This window comes from Schistocerca nitens, chromosome 10 (assembly GCF_023898315.1).
Source record: "Schistocerca nitens isolate TAMUIC-IGC-003100 chromosome 10, iqSchNite1.1, whole genome shotgun sequence".
NCBI classification, from domain to species: domain Eukaryota; kingdom Metazoa; phylum Arthropoda; class Insecta; order Orthoptera; family Acrididae; genus Schistocerca; species Schistocerca nitens.
In genome coordinates, this window is record NC_064623.1 from 131,645,253 (window position 1) to 131,662,548 (window position 17,296).

General features: G+C 50.2%; 21 non-coding genes across 21 annotated transcripts; all 21 read right to left on the reverse strand.

Moving 5' to 3' along the window:
* Nucleotides 1-912: 912 nt before the first annotated feature.
* On the reverse strand, nt 913-985 carry Trnaa-agc (transfer RNA alanine (anticodon AGC)). Its single transcript has one exon. It is a non-coding gene; the product is annotated as a tRNA-Ala (tRNA).
* Nucleotides 986-1,399: 414 nt separating this feature from the next.
* On the reverse strand, nt 1,400-1,472 carry Trnaa-ugc (transfer RNA alanine (anticodon UGC)). Its single transcript has one exon. It is a non-coding gene; the product is annotated as a tRNA-Ala (tRNA).
* Nucleotides 1,473-2,471: 999 nt separating this feature from the next.
* Trnaa-agc (transfer RNA alanine (anticodon AGC)) lies at nt 2,472-2,544 on the reverse strand. The gene has a single exon. It is a non-coding gene; the product is annotated as a tRNA-Ala (tRNA).
* A 414-nt stretch (nt 2,545-2,958) lies between these two features.
* Nucleotides 2,959-3,031, reverse strand: Trnaa-ugc (transfer RNA alanine (anticodon UGC)). Its single transcript has one exon. It is a non-coding gene; the product is annotated as a tRNA-Ala (tRNA).
* Nucleotides 3,032-4,033: 1,002 nt separating this feature from the next.
* On the reverse strand, nt 4,034-4,106 carry Trnaa-agc (transfer RNA alanine (anticodon AGC)). The gene has a single exon. It is a non-coding gene; the product is annotated as a tRNA-Ala (tRNA).
* A 414-nt stretch (nt 4,107-4,520) lies between these two features.
* Nucleotides 4,521-4,593, reverse strand: Trnaa-ugc (transfer RNA alanine (anticodon UGC)). The gene has a single exon. It is a non-coding gene; the product is annotated as a tRNA-Ala (tRNA).
* Nucleotides 4,594-5,595: 1,002 nt separating this feature from the next.
* Nucleotides 5,596-5,668, reverse strand: Trnaa-agc (transfer RNA alanine (anticodon AGC)). The gene has a single exon. It is a non-coding gene; the product is annotated as a tRNA-Ala (tRNA).
* Nucleotides 5,669-6,082: 414 nt separating this feature from the next.
* Trnaa-ugc (transfer RNA alanine (anticodon UGC)) lies at nt 6,083-6,155 on the reverse strand. Its single transcript has one exon. It is a non-coding gene; the product is annotated as a tRNA-Ala (tRNA).
* Nucleotides 6,156-7,157: 1,002 nt separating this feature from the next.
* On the reverse strand, nt 7,158-7,230 carry Trnaa-agc (transfer RNA alanine (anticodon AGC)). The gene has a single exon. It is a non-coding gene; the product is annotated as a tRNA-Ala (tRNA).
* A 414-nt stretch (nt 7,231-7,644) lies between these two features.
* Nucleotides 7,645-7,717, reverse strand: Trnaa-ugc (transfer RNA alanine (anticodon UGC)). The gene has a single exon. It is a non-coding gene; the product is annotated as a tRNA-Ala (tRNA).
* A 1,002-nt stretch (nt 7,718-8,719) lies between these two features.
* Trnaa-agc (transfer RNA alanine (anticodon AGC)) lies at nt 8,720-8,792 on the reverse strand. The gene has a single exon. It is a non-coding gene; the product is annotated as a tRNA-Ala (tRNA).
* A 414-nt stretch (nt 8,793-9,206) lies between these two features.
* Trnaa-ugc (transfer RNA alanine (anticodon UGC)) lies at nt 9,207-9,279 on the reverse strand. The gene has a single exon. It is a non-coding gene; the product is annotated as a tRNA-Ala (tRNA).
* A 1,002-nt stretch (nt 9,280-10,281) lies between these two features.
* Nucleotides 10,282-10,354, reverse strand: Trnaa-agc (transfer RNA alanine (anticodon AGC)). The gene has a single exon. It is a non-coding gene; the product is annotated as a tRNA-Ala (tRNA).
* Nucleotides 10,355-10,768: 414 nt separating this feature from the next.
* On the reverse strand, nt 10,769-10,841 carry Trnaa-ugc (transfer RNA alanine (anticodon UGC)). Its single transcript has one exon. It is a non-coding gene; the product is annotated as a tRNA-Ala (tRNA).
* Nucleotides 10,842-11,840: 999 nt separating this feature from the next.
* Nucleotides 11,841-11,913, reverse strand: Trnaa-agc (transfer RNA alanine (anticodon AGC)). The gene has a single exon. It is a non-coding gene; the product is annotated as a tRNA-Ala (tRNA).
* Nucleotides 11,914-12,327: 414 nt separating this feature from the next.
* Nucleotides 12,328-12,400, reverse strand: Trnaa-ugc (transfer RNA alanine (anticodon UGC)). Its single transcript has one exon. It is a non-coding gene; the product is annotated as a tRNA-Ala (tRNA).
* A 1,010-nt stretch (nt 12,401-13,410) lies between these two features.
* Nucleotides 13,411-13,483, reverse strand: Trnaa-agc (transfer RNA alanine (anticodon AGC)). Its single transcript has one exon. It is a non-coding gene; the product is annotated as a tRNA-Ala (tRNA).
* A 414-nt stretch (nt 13,484-13,897) lies between these two features.
* Trnaa-ugc (transfer RNA alanine (anticodon UGC)) lies at nt 13,898-13,970 on the reverse strand. Its single transcript has one exon. It is a non-coding gene; the product is annotated as a tRNA-Ala (tRNA).
* A 1,010-nt stretch (nt 13,971-14,980) lies between these two features.
* Nucleotides 14,981-15,053, reverse strand: Trnaa-agc (transfer RNA alanine (anticodon AGC)). Its single transcript has one exon. It is a non-coding gene; the product is annotated as a tRNA-Ala (tRNA).
* A 1,485-nt stretch (nt 15,054-16,538) lies between these two features.
* Nucleotides 16,539-16,611, reverse strand: Trnaa-agc (transfer RNA alanine (anticodon AGC)). Its single transcript has one exon. It is a non-coding gene; the product is annotated as a tRNA-Ala (tRNA).
* A 414-nt stretch (nt 16,612-17,025) lies between these two features.
* Nucleotides 17,026-17,098, reverse strand: Trnaa-ugc (transfer RNA alanine (anticodon UGC)). Its single transcript has one exon. It is a non-coding gene; the product is annotated as a tRNA-Ala (tRNA).
* Between the last annotated feature and the right edge of the window lie 198 nt (nt 17,099-17,296).

Genomic DNA, 17,296 nt, shown 5'->3' on the forward strand with positions numbered 1-17,296 from the left:
ACCAGTGTACAAAGGCGCGGACACGTTCATATACACAAGAGTTCCAAGTAGTTTCGATGCTCTAGTATTACGACTACAAATTCCGTCTGTATTTAACGTCTAAAATTGAAAGGACAGTCACAAATTGCTCCGTTTTCACTCCTTGTCGACAATCACGCAGCACCTGAGGTAACAAGCACATCTCAAGCCCCAATGTGCACTCGACTGTTCATGCCAACTCACTGCCTCGCACTTTACTACCGTGTACCACTCTTGTCCAACTGCAAAACACTGGGCCACAACAAGTTTCCGCGTCTCCATAGCACTGCGCATACTATGAAACGCTCCCCAAACATGGCACTCCCCCATGCAGGCGACTTTTCCGACTTTACACGACGCTCACGCTAGTGACAGCCTTATTTAGAGCTTGACGTCGCACACAAGCGAATGAGCACATTTCGCCTACGACCTAGGCCGCCCTCCTAGTGTGGCTGCTCGGTGTCTGCAGGCAGCGAGGGGCTGCAAGCTTCCTGTGTTCGCGCCTATGTCACCTCTGCTTGCTTGTCAGAGGCAGACTATCGCAAAACATACAACTCACTCCATGAATTGATTGCTACGGCATCTGTCATCAGCAGTCACAACTAGCAACACCAGTAGCAGCCGACTGCACGTAAAGAATGGGAATGAGCAGTGGGATTATTGTGAACTCGGCGCAAGGCAGATCTTTCCGACATAGGTTTGAGAATCTTAAGGGAAGACTTGTACTGTTTCTAAATTAAGTGTAGAGGTGGGAGGAGGGTGCTTCCTGCGCGTAGCAGCACGCTTGCCAATTGTGGCTGCTAATCGTTCGCTCGTATCTGCCTTGACACGTTCGCTGGCTGTGAATTATTCCACTTGCATGGCAGTGTGCGCATGTTGGTGTGTTAAAAATTCTGGAGGCGCTGGGTATCGATCCCAGTACCTCTCGCATGCTAAGCGAGCGCTCTACCATCTGAGCTACGCCCCCTGATGACGAACAGTGCTACATACAACCATATCAATATCACAGACCCTTGCACTCCCATTATTCCGCAGACAAACACTACTCTCTATGTGTCCGTGAGGGTGTCTTTCAGGTTTCCTGCATTCTGTATCGAATCGTAGTTGGCCAAAATTAAAGTGGCACGCACAACGTCGAAAATAGCGTTCGGCCACCGCTCTGAGTAAGACGAACGTGTTGTCCACTCTCTAGACTTCATTGAGGTTAGGCCGTTATACCGAAGACATATTTGACACCTCGACAACAGCCGGTCCTCACATTTACGTCTTGCTCTCCTTACGTCAGTATACATCATATGAGTCTGTGACGCTGGCTTTGCAACGTCTTGCGTGTCTTAAGGCTCGCCGCGACCAACACCTACCATGCACTGTCCACAAAACATGGAGGCGCCGGGGCTTGAACCCGGGACCTTTCACATGCAAAGCGAACGCTCTACCAACTGAGCTACGCCCACAAGCGCAACAAAACTGCCCTGTTTTCCATTCTTTCCTACTCTGATGTGCACGGACATGATGGTTGGTTGGTCTGTAGGGGTGAAGGGACCAGTGTACAAAGGCGCGGACACGTTCATATACACAAGAGTTCCAAGTAGTTTCGATGCTCTAGTATTACGACTACAAATTCCGTCTGTATTTAACGTCTAAAATTGAAAGGACAGTCACAAATTGCTCCGTTTTCACTCCTTGTCGACAATCACGCAGCACCTGAGGTAACAAGCACATCTCAAGCCCCAATGTGCACTCGACTGTTCATGCCAACTCACTGCCTCGCACTTTACTACCGTGTACCACTCTTGTCCAACTGCAAAACACTGGGCCACAACAAGTTTCCGCGTCTCCATAGCACTGCGCATACTATGAAACGCTCCCCAAACATGGCACTCCCCCATGCAGGCGACTTTTCCGACTTTACACGACGCTCACGCTAGTGACAGCCTTATTTAGAGCTTGACGTCGCACACAAGCGAATGAGCACATTTCGCCTACGACCTAGGCCGCCCTCCTAGTGTGGCTGCTCGGTGTCTGCAGGCAGCGAGGGGCTGCAAGCTTCCTGTGTTCGCGCCTATGTCACCTCTGCTTGCTTGTCAGAGGCAGACTATCGCAAAACATACAACTCACTCCATGAATTGATTGCTACGGCATCTGTCATCAGCAGTCACAACTAGCAACACCAGTAGCAGCCGACTGCACGTAAAGAATGGGAATGTGCAGTGGGATTATTGTGAACTCGGCGCAAGGCAGATCTTTCCGACATAGGTTTGAGAATCTTAAGGGAAGACTTGTACTGTTTCTAAATCAAGTGTAGAGGTGGGAGGAGGGTGCTTCCTGCGCGTAGCAGCACGCTTGCCAATTGTGGCTGCTAATCGTTCGCTCGTATCTGCCTTGACACGTTCGCTGGCTGTGAATTATTCCACTTGCATGGCAGTGTGCGCATGTTGGTGTGTTAAAAATTCTGGAGGCGCTGGGTATCGATCCCAGTACCTCTCGCATGCTAAGCGAGCGCTCTACCATCTGAGCTACGCCCCCTGATGACGAACAGTGCTACATACAACCATATCAATATCACAGACCCTTGCACTCCCATTATTCCGCAGACAAACACTACTCTCTATGTGTCCGTGAGGGTGTCTTTCAGGTTTCCTGCATTCTGTATCGAATCGTAGTTGGCCAAAATTAAAGTGGCACGCACAACGTCGAAAATAGCGTTCGGCCACCGCTCTGAGTAAGACGAACGTGTTGTCCACTCTCTAGACTTCATTGAGGTTAGGCCGTTATACCGAAGACATATTTGACACCTCGACAACAGCCGGTCCTCACATTTACGTCTTGCTCTCCTTACGTCAGTATACATCATATGAGTCTGTGACGCTGGCTTTGCAACGTCTTGCGTGTCTTAAGGCTCGCCGCGACCAACACCTACCATGCACTGTCCACAAAACACGGAGGCGCCGGGGCTTGAACCCGGGACCTTTCACATGCAAAGCGAACGCTCTACCAACTGAGCTACGCCCCCAAGCGCAACAAAACTGCCCTGTTTTCCATTCTTTCCTACTCTGATGTGCACGGACATGATGGTTGGTTGGTCTGTAGGGGTGAAGGGACCAGTGTACAAAGGCGCGGACACGTTCATATACACAAGAGTTCCAAGTAGTTTCGATGCTCTAGTATTACGACTACAAATTCCGTCTGTATTTAACGTCTAAAATTGAAAGGACAGTCACAAATTGCTCCGTTTTCACTCCTTGTCGACAATCACGCAGCACCTGAGGTAACAAGCACATCTCAAGCCCCAATGTGCACTCGACTGTTCATGCCAACTCACTGCCTCGCACTTTACTACCGTGTACCACTCTTGTCGTCCAACTGCAAAACACTGGGCCACAACAAGTTTCCGCGTCTCCATAGCACTGCGCATACTATGAAACGCTCCCCAAACATGGCACTCCCCCATGCAGGCGACTTTTCCGACTTTACGCAACGCTCACGCTAGTGACAGCCTTATTTAGAGCTTGACGTCGCACACAAGCGAATGAGCACATTTCGCCTACGACTTAGGCCGCCCTCCTAGTGTGGCTGCTCGGTGTCTGCAGGCAGCGAGGGGCTGCAAGCTTCCTGTGTTCGCGCCTATGTCACCTCTGCTTGCTTGTCAGAGGCAGACTATCGCAAAACATACAACTCACTCCATGAATTGATTGCTACGGCATCTGTCATCAGCAGTCACAACTAGCAACACCAGTAGCAGCCGACTGCACGTAAAGAATGGGAATGTGCAGTGGGATTATTGTGAACTCGGCGCAAGGCAGATCTTTCCGACATAGGTTTGAGAATCTTAAGGGAAGACTTGTACTGTTTCTAAATCAAGTGTAGAGGTGGGAGGAGGGTGCTTCCTGCGCGTAGCAGCACGCTTGCCAATTGTGGCTGCTAATCGTTCGCTCGTATCTGCCTTGACACGTTCGCTGGCTGTGAATTATTCCACTTGCATGGCAGTGTGCGCATGTTGGTGTGTTAAAAATTCTGGAGGCGCTGGGTATCGATCCCAGTACCTCTCGCATGCTAAGCGAGCGCTCTACCATCTGAGCTACGCCCCCTGATGACGAACAGTGCTACATACAACCATATCAATATCACAGACCCTTGCACTCCCATTATTCCGCAGACAAACACTACTCTCTATGTGTCCGTGAGGGTGTCTTTCAGGTTTCCTGCATTCTGTATCGAATCGTAGTTGGCCAAAATTAAAGTGGCACGCACAACGTCGAAAATAGCGTTCGGCCACCGCTCTGAGTAAGACGAACGTGTTGTCCACTCTCTAGACTTCATTGAGGTTAGGCCGTTATACCGAAGACATATTTGACACCTCGACAACAGCCGGTCCTCACATTTACGTCTTGCTCTCCTTACGTCAGTATACATCATATGAGTCTGTGACGCTGGCTTTGCAACGTCTTGCGTGTCTTAAGGCTCGCCGCGACCAACACCTACCATGCACTGTCCACAAAACATGGAGGCGCCGGGGCTTGAACCCGGGACCTTTCACATGCAAAGCGAACGCTCTACCAACTGAGCTACGCCCCCAAGCGCAACAAAACTGCCCTGTTTTCCATTCTTTCCTACTCTGATGTGCACGGACATGATGGTTGGTTGGTCTGTAGGGGTGAAGGGACCAGTGTACAAAGGCGCGGACACGTTCATATACACAAGAGTTCCAAGTAGTTTCGATGCTCTAGTATTACGACTACAAATTCCGTCTGTATTTAACGTCTAAAATTGAAAGGACAGTCACAAATTGCTCCGTTTTCACTCCTTGTCGACAATCACGCAGCACCTGAGGTAACAAGCACATCTCAAGCCCCAATGTGCACTCGACTGTTCATGCCAACTCACTGCCTCGCACTTTACTACCGTGTACCACTCTTGTCGTCCAACTGCAAAACACTGGGCCACAACAAGTTTCCGCGTCTCCATAGCACTGCGCATACTATGAAACGCTCCCCAAACATGGCACTCCCCCATGCAGGCGACTTTTCCGACTTTACACGACGCTCACGCTAGTGACAGCCTTATTTAGAGCTTGACGTCGCACACAAGCGAATGAGCACATTTCGCCTACGACTTAGGCCGCCCTCCTAGTGTGGCTGCTCGGTGTCTGCAGGCAGCGAGGGGCTGCAAGCTTCCTGTGTTCGCGCCTATGTCACCTCTGCTTGCTTGTCAGAGGCAGACTATCGCAAAACATACAACTCACTCCATGAATTGATTGCTACGGCATCTGTCATCAGCAGTCACAACTAGCAACACCAGTAGCAGCCGACTGCACGTAAAGAATGGGAATGTGCAGTGGGATTATTGTGAACTCGGCGCAAGGCAGATCTTTCCGACATAGGTTTGAGAATCTTAAGGGAAGACTTGTACTGTTTCTAAATCAAGTGTAGAGGTGGGAGGAGGGTGCTTCCTGCGCGTAGCAGCACGCTTGCCAATTGTGGCTGCTAATCGTTCGCTCGTATCTGCCTTGACACGTTCGCTGGCTGTGAATTATTCCACTTGCATGGCAGTGTGCGCATGTTGGTGTGTTAAAAATTCTGGAGGCGCTGGGTATCGATCCCAGTACCTCTCGCATGCTAAGCGAGCGCTCTACCATCTGAGCTACGCCCCCTGATGACGAACAGTGCTACATACAACCATATCAATATCACAGACCCTTGCACTCCCATTATTCCGCAGACAAACACTACTCTCTATGTGTCCGTGAGGGTGTCTTTCAGGTTTCCTGCATTCTGTATCGAATCGTAGTTGGCCAAAATTAAAGTGGCACGCACAACGTCGAAAATAGCGTTCGGCCACCGCTCTGAGTAAGACGAACGTGTTGTCCACTCTCTAGACTTCATTGAGGTTAGGCCGTTATACCGAAGACATATTTGACACCTCGACAACAGCCGGTCCTCACATTTACGTCTTGCTCTCCTTACGTCAGTATACATCATATGAGTCTGTGACGCTGGCTTTGCAACGTCTTGCGTGTCTTAAGGCTCGCCGCGACCAACACCTACCATGCACTGTCCACAAAACACGGAGGCGCCGGGGCTTGAACCCGGGACCTTTCACATGCAAAGCGAACGCTCTACCAACTGAGCTACGCCCCCAAGCGCAACAAAACTGCCCTGTTTTCCATTCTTTCCTACTCTGATGTGCACGGACATGATGGTTGGTTGGTCTGTAGGGGTGAAGGGACCAGTGTACAAAGGCGCGGACACGTTCATATACACAAGAGTTCCAAGTAGTTTCGATGCTCTAGTATTACGACTACAAATTCCGTCTGTATTTAACGTCTAAAATTGAAAGGACAGTCACAAATTGCTCCGTTTTCACTCCTTGTCGACAATCACGCAGCACCTGAGGTAACAAGCACATCTCAAGCCCCAATGTGCACTCGACTGTTCATGCCAACTCACTGCCTCGCACTTTACTACCGTGTACCACTCTTGTCGTCCAACTGCAAAACACTGGGCCACAACAAGTTTCCGCGTCTCCATAGCACTGCGCATACTATGAAACGCTCCCCAAACATGGCACTCCCCCATGCAGGCGACTTTTCCGACTTTACGCAACGCTCACGCTAGTGACAGCCTTATTTAGAGCTTGACGTCGCACACAAGCGAATGAGCACATTTCGCCTACGACTTAGGCCGCCCTCCTAGTGTGGCTGCTCGGTGTCTGCAGGCAGCGAGGGGCTGCAAGCTTCCTGTGTTCGCGCCTATGTCACCTCTGCTTGCTTGTCAGAGGCAGACTATCGCAAAACATACAACTCACTCCATGAATTGATTGCTACGGCATCTGTCATCAGCAGTCACAACTAGCAACACCAGTAGCAGCCGACTGCACGTAAAGAATGGGAATGTGCAGTGGGATTATTGTGAACTCGGCGCAAGGCAGATCTTTCCGACATAGGTTTGAGAATCTTAAGGGAAGACTTGTACTGTTTCTAAATCAAGTGTAGAGGTGGGAGGAGGGTGCTTCCTGCGCGTAGCAGCACGCTTGCCAATTGTGGCTGCTAATCGTTCGCTCGTATCTGCCTTGACACGTTCGCTGGCTGTGAATTATTCCACTTGCATGGCAGTGTGCGCATGTTGGTGTGTTAAAAATTCTGGAGGCGCTGGGTATCGATCCCAGTACCTCTCGCATGCTAAGCGAGCGCTCTACCATCTGAGCTACGCCCCCTGATGACGAACAGTGCTACATACAACCATATCAATATCACAGACCCTTGCACTCCCATTATTCCGCAGACAAACACTACTCTCTATGTGTCCGTGAGGGTGTCTTTCAGGTTTCCTGCATTCTGTATCGAATCGTAGTTGGCCAAAATTAAAGTGGCACGCACAACGTCGAAAATAGCGTTCGGCCACCGCTCTGAGTAAGACGAACGTGTTGTCCACTCTCTAGACTTCATTGAGGTTAGGCCGTTATACCGAAGACATATTTGACACCTCGACAACAGCCGGTCCTCACATTTACGTCTTGCTCTCCTTACGTCAGTATACATCATATGAGTCTGTGACGCTGGCTTTGCAACGTCTTGCGTGTCTTAAGGCTCGCCGCGACCAACACCTACCATGCACTGTCCACAAAACATGGAGGCGCCGGGGCTTGAACCCGGGACCTTTCACATGCAAAGCGAACGCTCTACCAACTGAGCTACGCCCCCAAGCGCAACAAAACTGCCCTGTTTTCCATTCTTTCCTACTCTGATGTGCACGGACATGATGGTTGGTTGGTCTGTAGGGGTGAAGGGACCAGTGTACAAAGGCGCGGACACGTTCATATACACAAGAGTTCCAAGTAGTTTCGATGCTCTAGTATTACGACTACAAATTCCGTCTGTATTTAACGTCTAAAATTGAAAGGACAGTCACAAATTGCTCCGTTTTCACTCCTTGTCGACAATCACGCAGCACCTGAGGTAACAAGCACATCTCAAGCCCCAATGTGCACTCGACTGTTCATGCCAACTCACTGCCTCGCACTTTACTACCGTGTACCACTCTTGTCGTCCAACTGCAAAACACTGGGCCACAACAAGTTTCCGCGTCTCCATAGCACTGCGCATACTATGAAACGCTCCCCAAACATGGCACTCCCCCATGCAGGCGACTTTTCCGACTTTACACGACGCTCACGCTAGTGACAGCCTTATTTAGAGCTTGACGTCGCACACAAGCGAATGAGCACATTTCGCCTACGACTTAGGCCGCCCTCCTAGTGTGGCTGCTCGGTGTCTGCAGGCAGCGAGGGGCTGCAAGCTTCCTGTGTTCGCGCCTATGTCACCTCTGCTTGCTTGTCAGAGGCAGACTATCGCAAAACATACAACTCACTCCATGAATTGATTGCTACGGCATCTGTCATCAGCAGTCACAACTAGCAACACCAGTAGCAGCCGACTGCACGTAAAGAATGGGAATGTGCAGTGGGATTATTGTGAACTCGGCGCAAGGCAGATCTTTCCGACATAGGTTTGAGAATCTTAAGGGAAGATTTGTACTGTTTCTAAATCAAGTGTAGAGGTGGGAGGAGGGTGCTTCCTGCGCGTAGCAGCACGCTTGCCAATTGTGGCTGCTAATCGTTCGCTCGTATCTGCCTTGACACGTTCGCTGGCTGTGAATTATTCCACTTGCATGGCAGTGTGCGCATGTTGGTGTGTTAAAAATTCTGGAGGCGCTGGGTATCGATCCCAGTACCTCTCGCATGCTAAGCGAGCGCTCTACCATCTGAGCTACGCCCCCTGATGACGAACAGTGCTACATACAACCATATCAATATCACAGACCCTTGCACTCCCATTATTCCGCAGACAAACACTACTCTCTATGTGTCCGTGAGGGTGTCTTTCAGGTTTCCTGCATTCTGTATCGAATCGTAGTTGGCCAAAATTAAAGTGGCACGCACAACGTCGAAAATAGCGTTCGGCCACCGCTCTGAGTAAGACGAACGTGTTGTCCACTCTCTAGACTTCATTGAGGTTAGGCCGTTATACCGAAGACATATTTGACACCTCGACAACAGCCGGTCCTCACATTTACGTCTTGCTCTCCTTACGTCAGTATACATCATATGAGTCTGTGACGCTGGCTTTGCAACGTCTTGCGTGTCTTAAGGCTCGCCGCGACCAACACCTACCATGCACTGTCCACAAAACATGGAGGCGCCGGGGCTTGAACCCGGGACCTTTCACATGCAAAGCGAACGCTCTACCAACTGAGCTACGCCCCCAAGCGCAACAAAACTGCCCTGTTTTCCATTCTTTCCTACTCTGATGTGCACGGACATGATGGTTGGTTGGTCTGTAGGGGTGAAGGGACCAGTGTACAAAGGCGCGGACACGTTCATATACACAAGAGTTCCAAGTAGTTTCGATGCTCTAGTATTACGACTACAAATTCCGTCTGTATTTAACGTCTAAAATTGAAAGGACAGTCACAAATTGCTCCGTTTTCACTCCTTGTCGACAATCACGCAGCACCTGAGGTAACAAGCACATCTCAAGCCCCAATGTGCACTCGACTGTTCATGCCAACTCACTGCCTCGCACTTTACTACCGTGTACCACTCTTGTCGTCCAACTGCAAAACACTGGGCCACAACAAGTTTCCGCGTCTCCATAGCACTGCGCATACTATGAAACGCTCCCCAAACATGGCACTCCCCCATGCAGGCGACTTTTCCGAATTTACGCAACGCTCACGCTAGTGACAGCCTTATTTAGAGCTTGACGTCGCACACAAGCGAATGAGCACATTTCGCCTACGACTTAGGCCGCCCTCCTAGTGTGGCTGCTCGGTGTCTGCAGGCAGCGAGGGGCTGCAAGCTTCCTGTGTTCGCGCCTATGTCACCTCTGCTTGCTTGTCAGAGGCAGACTATCGCAAAACATACAACTCACTCCATGAATTGATTGCTACGGCATCTGTCATCAGCAGTCACAACTAGCAACACCAGTAGCAGCCGACTGCACGTAAAGAATGGGAATGTGCAGTGGGATTATTGTGAACTCGGCGCAAGGCAGATCTTTCCGACATAGGTTTGAGAATCTTAAGGGAAGACTTGTACTGTTTCTAAATCAAGTGTAGAGGTGGGAGGAGGGTGCTTCCTGCGCGTAGCAGCACGCTTGCCAATTGTGGCTGCTAATCGTTCGCTCGTATCTGCCTTGACACGTTCGCTGGCTGTGAATTATTCCACTTGCATGGCAGTGTGCGCATGTTGGTGTGTTAAAAATTCTGGAGGCGCTGGGTATCGATCCCAGTACCTCTCGCATGCTAAGCGAGCGCTCTACCATCTGAGCTACGCCCCCTGATGACGAACAGTGCTACATACAACCATATCAATATCACAGACCCTTGCACTCCCATTATTCCGCAGACAAACACTACTCTCTATGTGTCCGTGAGGGTGTCTTTCAGGTTTCCTGCATTCTGTATCGAATCGTAGTTGGCCAAAATTAAAGTGGCACGCACAACGTCGAAAATAGCGTTCGGCCACCGCTCTGAGTAAGACGAACGTGTTGTCCACTCTCTAGACTTCATTGAGGTTAGGCCGTTATACCGAAGACATATTTGACACCTCGACAACAGCCGGTCCTCACATTTACGTCTTGCTCTCCTTACGTCAGTATACATCATATGAGTCTGTGACGCTGGCTTTGCAACGTCTTGCGTGTCTTAAGGCTCGCCGCGACCAACACCTACCATGCACTGTCCACAAAACATGGAGGCGCCGGGGCTTGAACCCGGGACCTTTCACATGCAAAGCGAACGCTCTACCAACTGAGCTACGCCCCCAAGCGCAACAAAACTGCCCTGTTTTCCATTCTTTCCTACTCTGATGTGCACGGACATGATGGTTGGTTGGTCTGTAGGGGTGAAGGGACCAGTGTACAAAGGCGCGGACACGTTCATATACACAAGAGTTCCAAGTAGTTTCGATGCTCTAGTATTACGACTACAAATTCCGTCTGTATTTAACGTCTAAAATTGAAAGGACAGTCACAAATTGCTCCGTTTTCACTCCTTGTCGACAATCACGCAGCACCTGAGGTAACAAGCACATCTCAAGCCCCAATGTGCACTCGACTGTTCATGCCAACTCACTGCCTCGCACTTTACTACCGTGTACCACTCTTGTCCAACTGCAAAACACTGGGCCACAACAAGTTTCCGCGTCTCCATAGCACTGCGCATACTATGAAACGCTCCCCAAACATGGCACTCCCCCATGCAGGCGACTTTTCCGACTTTACACGACGCTCACGCTAGTGACAGCCTTATTTAGAGCTTGACGTCGCACACAAGCGAATGAGCACATTTCGCCTACGACCTAGGCCGCCCTCCTAGTGTGGCTGCTCGGTGTCTGCAGGCAGCGAGGGGCTGCAAGCTTCCTGTGTTCGCGCCTATGTCACCTCTGCTTGCTTGTCAGAGGCAGACTATCGCAAAACATACAACTCACTCCATGAATTGATTGCTACGGCATCTGTCATCAGCAGTCACAACTAGCAACACCAGTAGCAGCCGACTGCACGTAAAGAATGGGAATGAGCAGTGGGATTATTGTGAACTCGGCGCAAGGCAGATCTTTCCGACATAGGTTTGAGAATCTTAAGGGAAGACTTGTACTGTTTCTAAATTAAGTGTAGAGGTGGGAGGAGGGTGCTTCCTGCGCGTAGCAGCACGCTTGCCAATTGTGGCTGCTAATCGTTCGCTCGTATCTGCCTTGACACGTTCGCTGGCTGTGAATTATTCCACTTGCATGGCAGTGTGCGCATGTTGGTGTGTTAAAAATTCTGGAGGCGCTGGGTATCGATCCCAGTACCTCTCGCATGCTAAGCGAGCGCTCTACCATCTGAGCTACGCCCCCTGATGACGAACAGTGCTACATACAACCATATCAATATCACAGACCCTTGCACTCCCATTATTCCGCAGACAAACACTACTCTCTATGTGTCCGTGAGGGTGTCTTTCAGGTTTCCTGCATTCTGTATCGAATCGTAGTTGGCCAAAATTAAAGTGGCACGCACAACGTCGAAAATAGCGTTCGGCCACCGCTCTGAGTAAGACGAACGTGTTGTCCACTCTCTAGACTTCATTGAGGTTAGGCCGTTATACCGAAGACATATTTGACACCTCGACAACAGCCGGTCCTCACATTTACGTCTTGCTCTCCTTACGTCAGTATACATCATATGAGTCTGTGACGCTGGCTTTGCAACGTCTTGCGTGTCTTAAGGCTCGCCGCGACCAACACCTACCATGCACTGTCCACAAAACATGGAGGCGCCGGGGCTTGAACCCGGGACCTTTCACATGCAAAGCGAACGCTCTACCAACTGAGCTACGCCCACAAGCGCAACAAAACTGCCCTGTTTTCCATTCTTTCCTACTCTGATGTGCACGGACATGATGGTTGGTTGGTCTGTAGGGGTGAAGGGACCAGTGTACAAAGGCGCGGACACGTTCATATACACAAGAGTTCCAAGTAGTTTCGATGCTCTAGTATTACGACTACAAATTCCGTCTGTATTTAACGTCTAAAATTGAAAGGACAGTCACAAATTGCTCCGTTTTCACTCCTTGTCGACAATCACGCAGCACCTGAGGTAACAAGCACATCTCAAGCCCCAATGTGCACTCGACTGTTCATGCCAACTCACTGCCTCGCACTTTACTACCGTGTACCACTCTTGTCCAACTGCAAAACACTGGGCCACAACAAGTTTCCGCGTCTCCATAGCACTGCGCATACTATGAAACGCTCCCCAAACATGGCACTCCCCCATGCAGGCGACTTTTCCGACTTTACACGACGCTCACGCAACGCTCACGCTAGTGACAGCCTTATTTAGAGCTTGACGTCGCACACAAGCGAATGAGCACATTTCGCCTACGACTTAGGCCGCCCTCCTAGTGTGGCTGCTCGGTGTCTGCAGGCAGCGAGGGGCTGCAAGCTTCCTGTGTTCGCGCCTATGTCACCTCTGCTTGCTTGTCAGAGGCAGACTATCGCAAAACATACAACTCACTCCATGAATTGATTGCTACGGCATCTGTCATCAGCAGTCACAACTAGCAACACCAGTAGCAGCCGACTGCACGTAAAGAATGGGAATGAGCAGTGGGATTATTGTGAACTCGGCGCAAGGCAGATCTTTCCGACATAGGTTTGAGAATCTTAAGGGAAGACTTGTACTGTTTCTAAATTAAGTGTAGAGGTGGGAGGAGGGTGCTTCCTGCGCGTAGCAGCACGCTTGCCAATTGTGGCTGCTAATCGTTCGCTCGTATCTGCCTTGACACGTTCGCTGGCTGTGAATTATTCCACTTGCATGGCAGTGTGCGCATGTTGGTGTGTTAAAAATTCTGGAGGCGCTGGGTATCGATCCCAGTACCTCTCGCATGCTAAGCGAGCGCTCTACCATCTGAGCTACGCCCCCTGATGACGAACAGTGCTACATACAACCATATCAATATCACAGACCCTTGCACTCCCATTATTCCGCAGACAAACACTACTCTCTATGTGTCCGTGAGGGTGTCTTTCAGGTTTCCTGCATTCTGTATCGAATCGTAGTTGGCCAAAATTAAAGTGGCACGCACAACGTCGAAAATAGCGTTCGGCCACCGCTCTGAGTAAGACGAACGTGTTGTCCACTCTCTAGACTTCATTGAGGTTAGGCCGTTATACCGAAGACATATTTGACACCTCGACAACAGCCGGTCCTCACATTTACGTCTTGCTCTCCTTACGTCAGTATACATCATATGAGTCTGTGACGCTGGCTTTGCAACGTCTTGCGTGTCTTAAGGCTCGCCGCGACCAACACCTACCATGCACTGTCCACAAAACATGGAGGCGCCGGGGCTTGAACCCGGGACCTTTCACATGCAAAGCGAACGCTCTACCAACTGAGCTACGCCCCCAAGCGCAACAAAACTGCCCTGTTTTCCATTCTTTCCTACTCTGATGTGCACGGACATGATGGTTGGTTGGTCTGTAGGGGTGAAGGGACCAGTGTACAAAGGCGCGGACACGTTCATATACACAAGAGTTCCAAGTAGTTTCGATGCTCTAGTATTACGACTACAAATTCCGTCTGTATTTAACGTCTAAAATTGAAAGGACAGTCACAAATTGCTCCGTTTTCACTCCTTGTCGACAATCACGCAGCACCTGAGGTAACAAGCACATCTCAAGCCCCAATGTGCACTCGACTGTTCATGCCAACTCACTGCCTCGCACTTTACTACCGTGTACCACTCTTGTCCAACTGCAAAACACTGGGCCACAACAAGTTTCCGCGTCTCCATAGCACTGCGCATACTATGAAACGCTCCCCAAACATGGCACTCCCCCATGCAGGCGACTTTTCCGACTTTACACGACGCTCACGCAACGCTCACGCTAGTGACAGCCTTATTTAGAGCTTGACGTCGCACACAAGCGAATGAGCACATTTCGCCTACGACTTAGGCCGCCCTCCTAGTGTGGCTGCTCGGTGTCTGCAGGCAGCGAGGGGCTGCAAGCTTCCTGTGTTCGCGCCTATGTCACCTCTGCTTGCTTGTCAGAGGCAGACTATCGCAAAACATACAACTCACTCCATGAATTGATTGCTACGGCATCTGTCATCAGCAGTCACAACTAGCAACACCAGTAGCAGCCGACTGCACGTAAAGAATGGGAATGAGCAGTGGGATTATTGTGAACTCGGCGCAAGGCAGATCTTTCCGACATAGGTTTGAGAATCTTAAGGGAAGACTTGTACTGTTTCTAAATTAAGTGTAGAGGTGGGAGGAGGGTGCTTCCTGCGCGTAGCAGCACGCTTGCCAATTGTGGCTGCTAATCGTTCGCTCGTATCTGCCTTGACACGTTCGCTGGCTGTGAATTATTCCACTTGCATGGCAGTGTGCGCATGTTGGTGTGTTAAAAATTCTGGAGGCGCTGGGTATCGATCCCAGTACCTCTCGCATGCTAAGCGAGCGCTCTACCATCTGAGCTACGCCCCCTGATGACGAACAGTGCTACATACAACCATATCAATATCACAGACCCTTGCACTCCCATTATTCCGCAGACAAACACTACTCTCTATGTGTCCGTGAGGGTGTCTTTCAGGTTTCCTGCATTCTGTATCGAATCGTAGTTGGCCAAAATTAAAGTGGCACGCACAACGTCGAAAATAGCGTTCGGCCACCGCTCTGAGTAAGACGAACGTGTTGTCCACTCTCTAGACTTCATTGAGGTTAGGCCGTTATACCGAAGACATATTTGACACCTCGACAACAGCCGGTCCTCACATTTACGTCTTGCTCTCCTTACGTCAGTATACATCATATGAGTCTGTGACGCTGGCTTTGCAACGTCTTGCGTGTCTTAAGGCTCGCCGCGACCAACACCTACCATGCACTGTCCACAAAACATGGAGGCGCCGGGGCTTGAACCCGGGACCTTTCACATGCAAAGCGAACGCGCTACGCCCACAAGCGCAACAAAACTGCCCTGTTTTCCATTCTTTCCTACTCTGATGTGCACGGACATGATGGTTGGTTGGTCTGTAGGGGTGAAGGGACCAGTGTACAAAGGCGCGGACACGTTCATATACACAAGAGTTCCAAGTAGTTTCGATGCTCTAGTATTACGACTACAAATTCCGTCTGTATTTAACGTCTAAAATTGAAAGGACAGTCACAAATTGCTCCGTTTTCACTCCTTGTCGACAATCACGCAGCACCTGAGGTAACAAGCACATCTCAAGCCCCAATGTGCACTCGACTGTTCATGCCAACTCACTGCCTCGCACTTTACTACCGTGTACCACTCTTGTCCAACTGCAAAACACTGGGCCACAACAAGTTTCCGCGTCTCCATAGCACTGCGCATACTATGAAACGCTCCCCAAACATGGCACTCCCCCATGCAGGCGACTTTTCCGACTTTACACGACGCTCACGCAACGCTCACGCTAGTGACAGCCTTATTTAGAGCTTGACGTCGCACACAAGCGAATGAGCACATTTCGCCTACGACTTAGGCCGCCCTCCTAGTGTGGCTGCTCGGTGTCTGCAGGCAGCGAGGGGCTGCAAGCTTCCTGTGTTCGCGCCTATGTCACCTCTGCTTGCTTGTCAGAGGCAGACTATCGCAAAACATACAACTCACTCCATGAATTGATTGCTACGGCATCTGTCATCAGCAGTCACAACTAGCAACACCAGTAGCAGCCGACTGCACGTAAAGAATGGGAATGAGCAGTGGGATTATTGTGAACTCGGCGCAAGGCAGATCTTTCCGACATAGGTTTGAGAATCTTAAGGGAAGACTTGTACTGTTTCTAAATTAAGTGTAGAGGTGGGAGGAGGGTGCTTCCTGCGCGTAGCAGCACGCTTGCCAATTGTGGCTGCTAATCGTTCGCTCGTATCTGCCTTGACACGTTCGCTGGCTGTGAATTATTCCACTTGCATGGCAGTGTGCGCATGTTGGTGTGTTAAAAATTCTGGAGGCGCTGGGTATCGATCCCAGTACCTCTCGCATGCTAAGCGAGCGCTCTACCATCTGAGCTACGCCCCCTGATGACGAACAGTGCTACATACAACCATATCAATATCACAGACCCTTGCACTCCCATTATTCCGCAGACAAACACTACTCTCTATGTGTCCGTGAGGGTGTCTTTCAGGTTTCCTGCATTCTGTATCGAATCGTAGTTGGCCAAAATTAAAGTGGCACGCACAACGTCGAAAATAGCGTTCGGCCACCGCTCTGAGTAAGACGAACGTGTTGTCCACTCTCTAGACTTCATTGAGGTTAGGCCGTTATACCGAAGACATATTTGACACCTCGACAACAGCCGGTCCTCACATTTACGTCTTGCTCTCCTTACGTCAGTATACATCATATGAGTCTGTGACGCTGGCTTTGCAACGTCTTGCGTGTCTTAAGGCTCGCCGCGACCAACACCTACCATGCACTGTCCACAAAACATGGAGGCGCCGGGGCTTGAACCCGGGACCTTTCACATGCAAAGCGAACGCTCTACCAACTGAGCTACGCCCACAAGCGCAACAAAACTGCCCTGTTTTCCATTCTTTCCTACTCTGATGTGCACGGACATGATGGTTGGTTGGTCTGTAGGGGTGAAGGGACCAGTGTACAAAGGCGCGGACACGTTCATATACACAAGAGTTCCAAGTAGTTTCGATGCTCTAGTATTACGACTACAAATTCCGTCTGTATTTAACGTCTAAAATTGAAA